Source organism: Bombus bifarius, unplaced genomic scaffold (genome assembly GCF_011952205.1).
Source record: "Bombus bifarius isolate JDL3187 unplaced genomic scaffold, Bbif_JDL3187 scf7180000008216, whole genome shotgun sequence".
Lineage (NCBI taxonomy): Eukaryota > Metazoa > Arthropoda > Insecta > Hymenoptera > Apidae > Bombus > Bombus bifarius.
The window spans coordinates 167059-181811 of record NW_022884518.1 but is presented as its reverse complement, the minus strand read 5'-3'; positions in this window follow the sequence as shown (position 1 = coordinate 181811).

The window sequence follows — 14753 nt, the reverse complement described above, 5'->3', positions numbered from 1 at the left end:
CCTACCCTTCGGAATCACCTCTACCTCGTCGACGTCACGACTTATCACCCTCTCAGCGTGGATGGTGGTGGGTTGCCTCGTGTGCAAAAGGGGCTCACGGGGGTGGTAGATGAGGGAAAGAGAGGGGCTGCGGCGGTGACGAGACGCGACGAAGGGTATACGACATTGGCGATGCTCGAGGAAGAGGGACCAAAGGCGGTGAAGAAGGAAAAAAAATAATGAAATGAACATCGCGCGCGCGGCTTTCTCAAGGGTGGGGAATCGTGGAATTATTATAAGAGTTCCGGGGTTGAGGTTGCCACGGCTTATATAAATTGGAGGTGGATTCGGCGAGTGGTGTGCAACCTCCTGCAAAGTGTCTCCGGGGAAAGAGGGATATTCCCGGGAAAAAGATTCGTTTTGTACCAGCGGCAGATAATTATTCATTCATCCAACCACCTCGGAATGGGATATCAAAGTTTCAAAATGGGCGAATAATACGGTTTTTGGGCGCGAATTGTTCACCCCTTTCTCTCTTTCCTTGCCTTTTTTTCACCACGTCCCCCTTTTTACGATTCTTTGGAGATAATAACTTCCTCCGTTCGTACATTTTGATCGTTCGCCTCTTACGTTTATGAGGATAGGCGAATTCCAATCGTTTTTAACGAATTTAAAAATAGGAAGTATTTCTTTACTAGCTTCTTAAGTAGTTCATACGTATAATAATACGAGTCGGTGAACCTCACAGTTAACGTAGTCGTAGACGCAAAAGTACAAACTATTCCTTCTTTCTTTTCTCTCATAATACCAATTAGTTCGTTAATAGCGCGACTTAATGAATCCTGCAATTAATGTACCAAGGATAGGAAGGGGACGGGTGTCAACGAGACGGAAACTACGAATTCCCTACACTTGCCGGTACCGCGATATTACTCCAATTTGCATCTTTGAACTTTCCTGCTGCCGTGCCCGAAACTTCTTTGCGCTCCTCTCGCCCACGCTAATGCTAATCAGGCAACCGCCTCGTACAAATTGATATTTAAGCGGTAAGTTCTACAACCGATGAGTTGTCCGACCAAGATCAAAATTCTTCCCGTTAACATGTAAAGTGGCGGCGATAAGCCGACGATTTGCCCGCGATGCGAAAACTTGCGCGTTTTCCTATTCACGAAGGACGAAAGCTTCAAAATCCGGTTGAACGAAAAAAAAGGGATGATGGCGTAAAGAAACGGAAACTTCGGGAACAGGATACGAAATAAAGTAGCTTTCGATTCGACACGTTTCTCGCGTAACATAACAATTTTGCAGAATATCAGAAAAGGGACAAAGCGAGGAGCGAACGTCTCGCGTCACAAGGATAATCGTGGGGTGGCCCAAGTAATAATATTATTCTGATAGGGGGCAGTTATGAGCATATGACGCCATGGACTTATGTCTCTTATCCCATAACAACTTTGCCTATGTGTACGTGTATATTTTCCATCGCTGTCCATACTATTCCAAGCGAACAGTCATATGCGTATGTGACGCAGTTATTGTTGAGCGCGTCTGATACGAAGAATCGCGCGTGAAATCGGCTTTATTGAATACGTTCGCCCCCTCCTCGATAACGTGGCATTAAGTACACGTATCGACTTCTATACGTCGTTCTAATGACTTGTTATTACTGTACCATTTCACATACGACTAGGGATCTTTAAAAAGAAGAATCGATCTTTTAAGATTCAATAGCGGTATCAGTAATTTGTTTCTTGAATTATATTTTTATCGATTTATATGTGCCATGAGTCAGTTGTTGTGCAACATTAAACGTAAGAATTATAAGAATAAGAAATATACGGAATAACTGAAATTCATATTATTATACTACTGGTATAACTGGAAAAGCGATCACATAGCTCATAATTGATCATTTACGTAATGATTACGTAATATCTCTGCCGACAGATCATCTTGAATATTTATTAGCATAAACAGTATGTTTAAATAGCACTCTCTCATATCCTTGAATTTTGATCATCTGTTTGATATTCAAGTCGTAATTCAAATAGATTTGAATGCGATACAAAAAAGATATATATATCTTATACGGATAAACATACTGACCATCTTAAAAAATTCAAGGAAAAATATATCACTAGAAGAAATGTGTTTTTTCATCATACTTCTCTTTTTCAAATTACGTGTTCAACATTCCCAATATCGTTAAAAAACATTATATATGTATTGTATTTAGATCTTTGAATTCTGGAGGGACACTTTGTAGGTGTTCTTTTTTTTTAATCTATTTGAATTGTCAGGCATTGAATCGTATCGAAGCCGATATTTTTTGATAATAAACGACGAAGCATGGAACTGTGAAAGCGTCCGTAGCCTCGCGCGAGAAAGACGTATCGAGTAAGTTGTTATATAGGTGGGCGGGTATATAAATTGTCACCTAGCAGTCGCACGTAGGGGCTGCTGCTACGGGTTCGAGATTGCTTTGTTTGGGATAAAGAACGGTAGGAGAGGAAGTCGGTATAGAAGGATAATAAAGAAGAAAGCGGCGGAGGGAAAGTAGGGTGGCCGGGGAAAATCCGATATCTCGGTGAAATGAGAACTTCGCTGCTATATCGATGTACATCGTACGTACCCCCGTGTACACATCCTACAGAGAATCGAGACTTTCTCTTACTTTGTGTTTTTTCTTTCTCTTTCTTCCAAGAGAAGAAGAAAACGTGTTTCCAACGATCGATCATGGACCAAATTGAAAGAATTATTCAAATGTAATGGAACTTATTTCGTTCCTTTCTGAATTATTCATACAATAGGTACGTTTATGAAGACGATTTATCGCGATAAAACAAACAATTGTTAGAAAAGGAAAGCTTTGGAATTTACATTTATCACTTGTGTAAAAGATATTGCTAAAGAATTTATCGGAGCCATAAAACAGCTGTTAAACCGTTACTCTATCACAAAGCAGGCATAAATCCTAATTATAACCATCAACTCGTAATATTCTAAAATTCACCGCCGACACGTAGTTTCATTTCAAACTTCCGTGCTGTTATTCCATAAAATTAAACAAAAAAAAAAGAGAGATCAACGGTAAACGGTTGTACGATTTATTTGCGAAAATTTGTTTCCAACAAACATAACGACCATACATATACGCGTAGCCCGCGTAAGCTTGAGGGACTAATTTGTCAAAATTTTAATTAAATTCAAAAGCCTGGCCGCGTTACTTCACCGAAGCAACAGCTCGAAAATTAATTCGTCCTGCTTCCCCGCGTCGCAACACGTATTCTACGATACACTTAAACAAGATCTAAAAAAGAATAAACATAAAAAAGACAAAGTGGAAAGAAAAAGAACAGAAACACAAAAAAGATAGAAACAGGAATAGAATTTCGCTCGTCGATTCTCGTACGTACTGTCGTGTACACAGCGGTCACGTATGTCGTTCGAAGGAAAATGTGATGGAAAGAAAAGGAAAAAAGACGACATTTCGCTGTTTTACCCGGCCATACTGAAAGGATCGACAGAGAAAGGGTGAGAAAACAATTTCCAGCCCGCTCGTGCTCGGCCTTCGAAACGGCGTTCGCCGCCATGCTCATAGACACGTTCGCGCCGTTTTTGCCTGGCGTCCGGCAGCTCGAAAGCTGCTTTTAAAAAAGCTCCGCGCGTTCACGGTCATGATTCACGCTACGAATCGGTACCACGAAAGCTTCCACCAGCAACCTCTTGCGTGTATTCATCTCCCCGACATCGTCCAACCTGTGGACGTGTATCTCGCGCAGAACGGTCTCATATGAAACCTTCCTTCACGGATTAACTCTCATGTTTCTTTTGCCTGTTAAATTGTTTTACAATATATCGTGTATACGCGTGCACTTTAAGAAATATTTGCTGATGATAAAAGAGATGGAATTCTTGAAGTTTTCATTGAGAATGTTTCTTACGATGAAAAGTATTTTTATGGTAGTTCAGGTAAATTTATAACATAGCAAAGCTAAAATCGAGTCGTTGAAGCGATCAGAGAGAACGAGTAGGCCATCCTCTTCGACATGAATGTCAACCATAAAGCCCGAACTTGTCGGTCCCTATGAATAGTCAAGAACTTGCACGATTAATCGAAATACGGATCCTAAATCCCAAAACGTGTACATCGAGGACACGTTCGAGCAGTACCCGATTTCGTATTAATCTAGTCGAAAATCACGGGGGCACCGGTGCGCGACGACACCGAAATGAACGATGAAATTACACAAGCTGTCCACCATCCAAGGGCAGGTATCAAGGCGCGTTGCAAATTGTTTCGGCTGCCAGCAACCTTCCCAGTTTCCGCTCGTTGTGGGATATCTGCGCCTTGCGTGACACTTCAAACTCGAACTCTCTCTTTCTCTTTGTCACCTTCGAGGGTGAGCAATAGCGAGCATATGGGACAGAAAGGGAGAAAAGTGACAGAGGAACAGAGAAAGACAGAAAGAGAGAAAAAGGGGAGGAGAAGGAGGAGACAGAGGACTCGAAGGGTTCGTGTTAATTAATATCACGTCACACGCGTTGCCCGGTTAAAATCTGTCTCCGCCTCCGCTTTGCCGGAATACTTCTCTCTCTCTCTCTCTCTCTCAACCACGCGCGTGAGCGCTTTCAACCCTTTCTGTCGTTTCTATCGCGTTCCTTCGCCGTTTCTCGTTCCTCTACGTCCTCGACAGTTTGCATAGGGAACGCGTGTGCGTACACAGGACCGTTTCACACCATATACATACACGTATAGTATATGCACGTATATGGCGAAGCCGAATAAGCGGTAATCGCGGGTTCGCTTCCTCCAGCGGCATTGTTCTTGCCGTTTCGGCATCGTTTGACACACGCGGGAAGGATTATACGCGTACCCCACTTTGCGCGTTTCATTATGCAACTTTCTGCACGTGAAATTAATTACGCTGTCACCGGTCGCGCCTGGTTACTCCACTACTTACGACGTTACAAAGGGGAAACACGCTGTAAACGTTCAGGAGTTTAATCGATGATGTGCCCCTTTTTGCGGCGCGCCTTACGCGTTCCTATAATTAATCCCTGATTTATAAACGTTCGCTAGAGCTTTGAAACTTTAGGATTGACGAATATACGATTAAGATTCTATAATATCGTTTTAAGTATCTTCCATGTAAAACCATCTTTAAACAAATATAGTAATTCACGGTAGTATTCGAATACTTGGCATAGAAAACTGTTTCGTATAACGCACGTGATATATTCATAAAGGAAGTCTACAAATCCTCGACCGCTCCCATGAGACACTCTATTCTATGTATAACAAATGCTCGACTACATTCGTAAACCACTCTAGTCTATTCATAACAAATTGAAGTGACTCAAAAAATAAATACTCTCTTTCAAGGAAATCTTGCACTCTGGTGCAATCTAATTATTACAGAACCCTTAAATTATAGAGTCTCTTTTCTCCTAACAATAGCCGTATTTTTATTTCCGGCGGCTTTATAAATTCGTGCGGCCCTTTTATATCGGCTGCCCTCGGTCGCTTGATAAATTAATAAAAACTATAACCGAACGATATCGTATTATGCCACGGCTTAATTAACCCCGATACCTCACTCGTTCGTTCAACATTTTCTGTTTGAAAATCCCGATTGGAGGGCCGAGAGAGAGAAATATCGAATAAGAAAGAGAGAGATGATGAGAAGGGAATTAATTAAACATACCGAGAGAACGAGCAACACCCGGGACCGAGCTCACCGTCCGCACTAATCAGTATCGTGGGAGGATTTAAAATGTGGTTTTTATGCCAATTACACGCGAATCGAATGGAAGCCGACCGCGATGGATACAGGGACGGGGCCAAGTGCTAGAATGATGCGGTCCAGGCCTTTATCGGGCAGGACACGAACGGGGATATTCTGTGGTCCATTCACAGCATCCGCGTTGACGCTTTGATCATTTGTTTCATGGCGGGCGATGAAAGCGTCGGATGAAGGCGATGACAGCTAATGCGCCGTGAGGGCCACTGCCGCCGCTGTTTTCACGGCGGTAAAATCCAAATTCTCTCCCATCGTCTATTTCGCTTCTCTTTCTCTCTTTCTTCCTTTTGTTCGATCCCTGACGCGTGCATACTTTGTCCCGTTCGAGGCCTGTGACCTTTCCCTCCAGCGAGAACATGTCTATTGGTTAGCCTCGGACACCTTTTGTGAAAACAACGCCACGATCCCGCGAATTGGTCCAACGAATCGTCAAATTGCTATTCTTCGGTGATGTATCCTTGCGAATGGATAGAAGAATTCACGATATTTTACAAGTTTGCCTATTGATGTCTTAAAATTTTGTATATTAGAATATATTTCTGTCGGGAAATACGAGAGACAGTGCGATACAACGAGAAGAGATAGAACTTTTAATTGGAAGAAACTGAATAAAATTAGATATTAATAAAGAAGACTACACATACAAAAATAAAAACGCGTTATTGTGTTTTATTTATTAAGCTTTAAAAATTCATGACATGATTCTGTATGCGTTATTTTCTGTGCTATTTTTAGTGAATAGCTTTTAGGGAAGCTCATCGCCCATAATATAAACATAGAACAAACTCGTAAGAAAAAGTATGATTCAGCTTCTTTCCTCCTTGCTAGATCTATCCGCGAATCGAATAAATTGATCGCGATTATCGAAGAGCTGTTATATCCAGCGGGGAGGAAATCGGTTGCAGAGAGCCCGTGGCAAATCGGGCCGGGTTGGCCGGCACCGAGTGGGCTAGGAGAAAATCGTAGGATCAAATATCCGGCGTGCTTTCACGGTACGCTTCCCTAATTTGTATTGCGTATGGCAGCGGTGCCGAGATATTAGGGGCAGTTATCGCAACGTATTGCTCCTAATCGTTCTGCCCTGACGGTAGCTGGCGAGGGCGGCGAGAGCGTGGAGGAGAGAACGAGCGTGAAACAGAGAGACCGAAGAGGGCCGGTGTAAAGAAAGAAGGAGAGAAAGGAGGGCCGTACGCGTCGATGGGGTGAGCCAGGGAAAAGAGGAAAAGAGCGAAAGGGAGCACCAGCGGGGGTGATAAAGGGGGAAGAGAGAGGAAGGAAAAGTGGGAGAAAGAAAAGAGGAGGTAAAAGAGGCAGAGAGCGTGGAGAGAGAAAGAGAGAACGATCGGGGAACACAGCGTGCACTGGTGCTTTTGACAGGCCGATGAATTGAATAATCGCAAGTCGAGTCGAGGGGGTCCGCCAAATCTCAGTGCCCAATACGTCGACAGATTATAGATATAGGTAGCCACGTACGTACGTGCCGCGTGTATCTGTATGACCAGGGTCCGGAATCTTGTGTCGGTGCGTGCGTGTGCCTGAATAGGCGAAGCTGATCACGGATTATCAGGTTTGTGGAAACAAGCCTGCCAAGTCGAGGGTTAACGATATTATCGTGTACCGCGTGCGTACAGACACTTTGACGTTTCTCGTTGATCGGTTTCAACTTGTCGATGGTTGCTATTTTCTCAATGGTAAGCAGCCCGGTTACGTAGCGATACCGCAATAATAAGAACGATAGAGAGGGAAAAAAGAGGCTGAACAACGCGATACGCCGGCTTTGAAATTCGATTCCGTAAAAGCGAATGACGTTTCAACGACGGATGTTTTATCGGGTGCACCTTTGTTTCGATCGGTGCTGATAGCGTTAATCGTAAAACGTTGAATTAGAAAAGTTACAGCGCGACCGATTACGTATGAATAATTGCGTATATGTGACTATAATGGTAGAATAATTTATGCATTACACAGTGGGATGAAATTAAATTGGATTTACTTATAGCATTAATTCGTTCAACACGAAAATTCACGAATTACGCGGTTCGACAGTTCGCAAGCTACGAACGACGTCTGGCTAGCACGTGGCCTCTTCACTTTTACTGCTTCTGTTTTGAACGTGTAGCCAGCGGGAGATTGCGCGATCCCATAATGCGTAGGGTTCGATTTCTTATTGTAGACATACGCGCAGGGGATCTGACCGAGGAAACGAATACGTTTGCTTTGAAGTTCATAGCATGCAAAACGGAAATACTATTGGAAGATAAGGAGAGAATGGAAAGCATTAACCCTTGAGGCAACATCTTTTACGTTTACTTACTCCTAAATCGTACTATCACGCATTTACATGAAAGCATTCAGCTGAAAACTCAATTATGTTCTTTCGAACAAATATAACTTTCTTTGACAATTTATATACCCTGAAATTCATCGCCTTCAAGCGACATACACGTGTTAACTCGTGATAGAGCCATTTGAAGAAAAACGATAAAACGCGCAGACCAAAAGCTGAAATTTCTGACCATCCCCCTGGAAGCTAAATCGAAACTGCATCAAGGTTCGTGTATACACATACATGGTGAAAGGCGATACGTTACAAGCAGTCAGGCCACGGCTTAGGTTTAGGTACTGACTTCTGGCTCGGCCTGGATACGTACGGAGAATGAGAATGGGTGGAAACCAGTCAGAGAGCGAGCCGAGTCGAGTCGAGCGTCTGGTGCGTTTGACGTTGATACCACGATAAGATGAAAGAGCCTCGAAGCTTATATCCGACCTATATGACTGTATTGTTGCGCACGTCTAAGCATAACGTAATGCGGTGCCGATACACGGCTGATATATATTTCAGACGTGGTATTAGGTTAAGTAAAAAGTTCTGAGCGTTTTTCGCTAGATGTCTTTAGTGAGCCATATCTCACGATGTGCACATCGCATCGAGTCATAGTATACACCGATTTCAAGGTGATATTACGCATCAAAAAGGTTCTTTGTCAGTTTTGTGTTCGGTGAAGCCAGTTGTGTGTTACAGCGTTCGAAAATGGAGATAAAAAAAGAGAAAATTCGATACATTCTTCAGTACCACTACGACCAAGGTGAAAAGGCGGAGCAGGCGGCCAAAAAAATTTGTGCTGTTTATGGACCCAGTACAGTATCGAATGCAACAGCAAAGCGGTGGTTCCAACGATTCCGTTCTGGTAATATGGACGTCGAAGATGAGGCACGCTCTGGTAGGCCAATCGTCGAAAATGTGGATAAAATCATGGAAATCGTCGAGTCGGACCGGCATGTGAGCACTTATTCCATTGCCCAGGAACTGAAGATTAGCCAGAAAACCGTTTGGAACCATTTGCATAAGGCTGGTCTCAAGAAGAAGCTCGACGTATGGGTGCCACATGAATTGACGCAAAAGAACCTTTTGGACCGAATTGATGCCTGCGATTCTTTGTTGAGACGTAACGAAATCGACCCATTTTTGAAGCGGATGGTGACTGGCGATGAAAAATGGGTCACATACGAGAACAACAGCCGAAAAAGATCGTGGTCCAATCGCGGTGGGCCGGCCCAAACGATCGCCAAGCGTGGATTAACGGCCAAGAAGGTTTTATTGTGTGTTTGGTGGGATTGGAAGGGAATCATCCATTATGAGCTGCTCCCATCGGGGCAAACACTTAATTCGGACCTCTATTGTCAACAACTGACCAGACTGAAGCAGGCGATCGACCAGAAGCGGCCAGAATTGGCCAATAGGAAAGGTGTTGTGTTCCATCAAGACAACGCCAGGCCGCACACATCTTTAACGACGCGTCAGAAGCTCCGAGAGCTTGGCTGGGAGGTTCTATCGCATCCGCCGTACAGTCCAGACCTGGCACCAAGCGATTATCACCTTTTTAAGTTTTTGCAAAATTTTCTTGATGGTACAAAACTGGCCTCAAGAGAGGCTTGTGAAAATGAGCTGGTCAAGTTTTTTACCAATAGGGACGAGGACTTCTTCAACCGCGGAATTATGAAATTGCCTTCAAAATGGACAAAAGTAATCGAACAAAACGGCGCATATTTAATCTAAATCGAATAATCTTGACTATGTTAATTTCATCGTCGAAATAAAGCGAAAAAGCGCTCAGAACTTTTTACTTCACCTAATATTTGCTCTTTATCGAGAGGGAGAAATACGAATCCCTCGGAGGGATTGCTGGGAGATGTTCTCCTCGAATAACTTTGGAAACTGATCTGATTGTGTCCCATTTCGGGCTGAATCTAGCAATTAAGATATTCCCTATCGGGAAATCGAGACGTCCGACAGCAAACGTCGCTTGTGATTGTAAGAATCTTAAAAGTGGTTATATTCGAAATAAAAATATCTATACTCTCATATCTCATGTAATATCTAACTCTCATCGGCTCGAATTAAAGTGTATACGCGAGGTTCAAAGTGTAAAATAATTGAAATATCAAGAATAAATTGAAGAAAACAGAAGTTAAAAACTTAATCCTGTGAAAGTTACGCAGTTGTACAAGTGACTTTTCTCCTTTTCTAACTAAACGTGTCCTTCATCGGAAATCACTTTTAACTTTAGCAAACCTTAATTTTTCGAACAACTTTCTTAATGAATTACTATCTACTCTGTAAATCTTAAATCCTTCTTTACACGAATTCTAACATAACCAAGATACGACGATACAAGGAAAGAACATTTGAAAGGTGAAAACAAAAATCGTGGAGGCGTAGTGCAGATGGATGAAGCGATACCAAAAAATAGCAGGGCACGCAAACACATGTATGATACGTGTACCTGAAACACGGGCTGTAGAATTACGCGTATACCTAACATCCGATTCACCTGTTTTCCGGCGTTTCGCCGATTGGCTGCCGTAGCGGTGTCGTTTCGTTCCTTCGTTTTTCATTCGACCAGTCGAAGAGAAAGCGAGATAGAACATGGGCGGTTCGTTTATTTAAACTGCAGGTGCCAGTGGAAAAATGCGGCCTCTACCCTCCGAACCGACCACACGAACACACTCTCCTACACACGACTTGCACACGATATCACGTGCGTGTACGTGTATAGAAACGTAGAAAAGAGAGACACACATCGATGCAGCCTGCGGCTGACGAGCGACCGAACAACAAACGCCAACCAGGAAAACGTGGAACCGCGGCTGATTGCGGCTTGAAAATCAAGCCAAACCCATTGTCGGGACGTCCTATTAGTTTTCCATTTACCCGTGACTCTGTCTCCCTCTGCTTCTCTTTCCCTCGCTCGCTCAACCTTCCGTTTCTTCTGCCTTCTTTTTGGGACCGTCTTAATTCTGTCGCTTGATGCACTATGAAACGAATAGAGAAGACATTTCGAGATCTATGGTGAGAAAGAGTCAGTATAATGAATTCCTAACAAATTTCTAATAATGGTTATAACTTCGAAATTCATAATTTTTGAATGAAAATTTAACGTAGAATCAGATTTTTCTGTCTAGTGGAATGTCTACCTATCGTACGTAATAATAAAGAAATCAAACTTTGAAGGAGTTATTAATTTGGGTGACGATATTAATCGTCATATGAGCTATTTGATTAAATTTATCAATTTGCTATTATTTATGCTATATGACGGCGTGTCATTTGTTTCTTGAAAATTAGATATCAACCGCGTATCTGTGTGATAACATTTATAAAAAATCGAATTGATCAGTTTGGCTCACGTGTTAAAGAAAATCTATGAAAGAAGATGTCCTGGGAAAGGAACACAATGTCGCGATATCCAGAAGAATCATCGGTAGAATGTTACAAGTAACACGCGACGATAATGGGCCGATCGGAGTGGCCCTTGGAGTATCTTCTTAAAGGGCCTACAGACGAGATGTTTCATGGGAAGGTCAAACGTACGGTATTATAGTTGCTATCTGTCTTCGCGTATGTATGTCGCTCGGCAGTCAGAAACACTCGTCCAGAAATGTCACCCGCACGCCGCCTCTATAAAGGATTTCTATGGATCGGTCGCGTGCCACCAAGTATATGGTCCGACGAGTTGTATGCAAGTAGAAATCGTTGTCTGCATTTAATCTGTCGGCGATTACATATTGGTCCGTTGTAAGTAGCTCCCTTTACGACCTACCGCACGATCGTTCCGATATCAAATCGTGATCCCCGAAAAGTGGATAAACAGATGGTGGAAACGTGTCGATAGATGGTACCATTGACCCTGATTGATCGAACAAGGAAATGATCGAGTATGGAGAAATATTGTGTACAAGTTTAAATAAATCAGATGTTACGAGTGTTCTATTTGAAAAGTTCCAGGCAAACTGAAATACAACAAGAATCAAGATGTAACAATACTTGACGTTCGTAGGTACGAAGTACGGCAAGTTTGTTCCAACTGAATACTAGAGTTATCCGGTTCTTTGTATCCGGCAATAAAAAGTTTCCGCAACATTAGCTACCTTGTCTCTATTTCGTTCGACTACCTGGCGCATCGGAGCAGGTTATGCAAATTTCAAGAGACTCGAAATACGACCGCTCCAAATTCTTCCCGCTTCCAGTTTTAATTATCGAATTATGCCGAAAGGGAGAGAAACGAAAGGTACGGACTGTTTATTGCGACTACCCTGAAGAACACCGGGACCTTAATCGTTCAATCGAGCGGATCATGGACAAAGAGATATCATTCTTCGCGACGAATGACGCCCCTTTTATTGTAGATAATTAATGTAACTGGGAACAACGTAATTGCTTGTTAATACGAGCTGCACATCTGCGTTATGATATTGTAATCTAGTGTCTAGTAACGCTATACATGATATTAAACGAACTGAATGACACGTACCTACATATTTTAAGTGTTCACACTGTCGGAAAACTCTTAAACTGATTCATGTTAAAATGTAAAATGAAAATTTCGTTCTAGCGAGGAAGAAAACAAAATTCCTGCATAAATTTCGTTGGTTCGTATAAAGATGACCGACCGTCTTGAGAGTTTGTTCAATTCCATCGTCTGTTGCACCTTCAGTATATTGTACACGTATACACGAATAGTATCGTTACAAGCGCATACAGACTGGAAAGGTACGGACACAGTAGCAGCTTTAGACCTTATACAGCAAAGCTATGCCGTGCAACGCGAGTTGGTTGGTTCCATTTGAGTCAGGGTATCGAGGTGTCAATAGCAGCTGCTATGCTACACACAAGACCCCTGACTACGGCACCCCCTTGTTGTATTCACTTCACTTCTTCACCCTTATCTACAGCTTGGACCTGGATACTAGAGGCATATTCATGTCCAGACGGTAAACGAGCTTCAACAATGTCCGCAATTTTTCTGACCGATTTGTACTTCCCTTTTCTTTGCACTACCCTATCATTTTCCTCTTTATATTTCTTACCACATGAAAGGATTTAATGTATCAAACGCGAAATGGAGAAATTAATTTGAGGAATCTAATCGTATCACTTTTTAATACTGTTTTCAAGTAGCATAACCACTTGAAATTCAACTTTTCGACACGAATTCTTTATATTTTAAATATACATAATAATCGTATTTGTATCTTAGTTTGTGATCTATACGAATAAAGAGGCTACCGCAATAAGGAGAAAACTTAATTTTCAAGAATTTGAGTAACATGCAATCAATCAAAACCAAATTAGTTTTCCAAACGTATTACAAATTCATAGTCAACTAATATTCCTAATAATAAACTTTCGCGCTTTTAAATATGAGATCCATGCCTTTCTTTTTCTTCCAATAAATGCGATATAGATATTGGATCTGCTTGAAATCCTTCGGATTTTATTTATTACAATCTGCAATAGTGATACACTCACGAATAAAGTATCACAAAATTGAAATAGATCCTAAAATCCATCTCAAGTTATGCATGACACCGGATTAAAGTAAATCGGTCCAATAAGATCCAATTAGACGATATCCCCGGTCGTATACCTACGACAGTTGATTAGCTACTCCGATAAAGAAACAAAAGAGAAACGGCAGGCGGATGCACACGGTCGATATGTAAGTAAGTCAGCCGATTCGGTCGCGATAAAATGCGCTTCCTCGCGGATGCAGTCTCGCACGCTTGCAAGGTAGGTGGAGCGCCCCCGCTGTTTTTAAGCGTCGGTGACTAATTGGTGATGTCGCGGCCAGGCGTTGAGACACACCCCTCTCTCACTCTCGTCCTCTTTTGGTACTCACCCTCTCGACCGTACACCGACGACCCTCTTCTCGTCGCCTCTTCTCCGAACAGACGCCACCACCTTCCCTTTCTCCTACCTTCCAGCGCTCTTCGCACAACAGTGGTGTATTAATGGCTGCGTTCTGTCGGCACACCTACGACAGAAAATTTGAAGGTTTGTTTGCTTTTCGAGCAGCGCATTCAGTGTTCCTGCTAGTAGATTTAAATGGAAGATGTCTTAGAGTATAGGCAAATATTCGAAAAATACTAATAGGTCTTAATAGGGGATACTAAGTATTATTTTTTGACAATACAGAATCTTTATCGCGTATGATAAAGGTGTGATTTGATTCAGACAATGTTTTATTACGCGTTTATATATAGGGAATATACCTATAGATATTATTACCTTTCAAGTTTCTACGGTTTAATAGAATGATAATAATAAGAGAGCATTTCTTTTTTAGCCTTATTAAATAAGTACTTGAATTGAATTGGTGTAGAAGTCTGGAACACCTTTGTAAAATACGCTACTGCCGCCTCTTATCCCCTAACCTCGCTCCTCCGACTGTTCCTCCTCAATAGGGGAGGTACAAAAGGGAGCTTTAGTTGGCTCGTTATTATTACTATACACGCCCACATGAAATAATTATACTCCACATTAGTACGTACGTGCACCACGGAGAACGAACGTTTTCTCAATTATTAAAGTGAAAAAGAGGAGTGAATGTTTCCAATAGAAAGCATCGATTAATACGTCTTTTGAGTCTAAATCAGTATTGAAACAAAATCAATTATTATTCAATTATA